Genomic DNA, 1,158 nt, shown 5'->3' on the forward strand with positions numbered 1-1,158 from the left:
TGATTAAACATGATCAGCTCATTCCACATGCTCTCTTAACAATTTAGTCCTCGTACACTAGTCCCAATAACTATGCTGATTTTTTTTAAGACATCAAAAGTTGCATGGAACAGGAATTATAAATAAGTCATTCACACCCCTATCATTATCCTTCAGTTACTATTACGTCAGAATTAACATAAAATGGGAGCTTCAAATATATGTAGATAATCTTCACTTTGTTTCAGCTGTGATATACTTATGTTACTAATACATTGTGTTCTTTTAACTGATTTGTTTGTTTGTTTGAGTATAAAGCTATCTCTGCTATACCCACCACAGGTATCAAAACCTGGTTTTAGGCATTATAAGACTTCAGACTTATTAAAAGGATAGACCCCCCTCCAGAAATCAGCAGTATCTTCTCATGTTTTTAAGGTATTATCTACAATCGTATGTTGTTTATATTTACCGTAACAATGATACAACATTCTGTCTTGTATCAAGATGTACAATAATGCAAGGTTGCTAAAATCTCACACCACTTTTAAACAAGAATATTACACAATAAACGTGGCTGATGTACAACAAAATAATGGTTTGATCCCTGATTGGTGTGGAATTAAGTCCAAAGTGTTACAAAATAAATCTTGTTTATAAGGACAGATGACAACACAGTTATATTTACTGTGAATATTGTATTTAATACAAATACTTTATACTTCTTGTTAACAGCATGCTGTGATGAAAGTTTCAACTTCATGTCAAGTACACAGCATCGTGACTTAACTAAAAAGTTGATAACTTGGAAGATTAAATCTTAAAAGGTTAAACCTGTGATTAATATTAGGTCATCAAGAAATTAATGTCGCTTTTGTTAGATGAAAAAAACCCAAACAATTTATATATCAAAACAAAACATTTATTAAATGAAATAGTCTCCATACTTATCGATGATGGAGTGAACAAAAAAGATGGTAATCTGATGGTGCCATATCTGGAGAATATGGTGGGTGGGGGAGAACTTCCCAACCCAACTCCATAATCTTGTGTTGCATCAAACATGCCACATGTGGACGTGCATTGTCGTGGAGAAGAACACCTTTCCAATTGACTAGTGAAGGACGTTTCTGATGAAGGGCTTGATTTAAATGCAGTTGCTGACTATAGGTCTCTGCA

At 33.5% G+C, this 1,158-nt stretch overlaps 1 protein-coding gene across 1 annotated transcript in view; it reads right to left on the reverse strand.

The window, feature by feature from the left end:
- Positions 1 to 1,158, reverse strand: part of LOC106472814 (polypeptide N-acetylgalactosaminyltransferase 5-like) — a gene marked incomplete at its 5' end in the record, with an annotated part of 6,974 nt that overhangs the window by 826 nt on the left and 4,990 nt on the right. The gene's annotated exons all lie outside the window — the stretch shown is intronic.

Source organism: Limulus polyphemus, unplaced genomic scaffold (genome assembly GCF_000517525.1).
Source record: "Limulus polyphemus unplaced genomic scaffold, Limulus_polyphemus-2.1.2 Scaffold5634, whole genome shotgun sequence".
Lineage (NCBI taxonomy): Eukaryota > Metazoa > Arthropoda > Merostomata > Xiphosura > Limulidae > Limulus > Limulus polyphemus.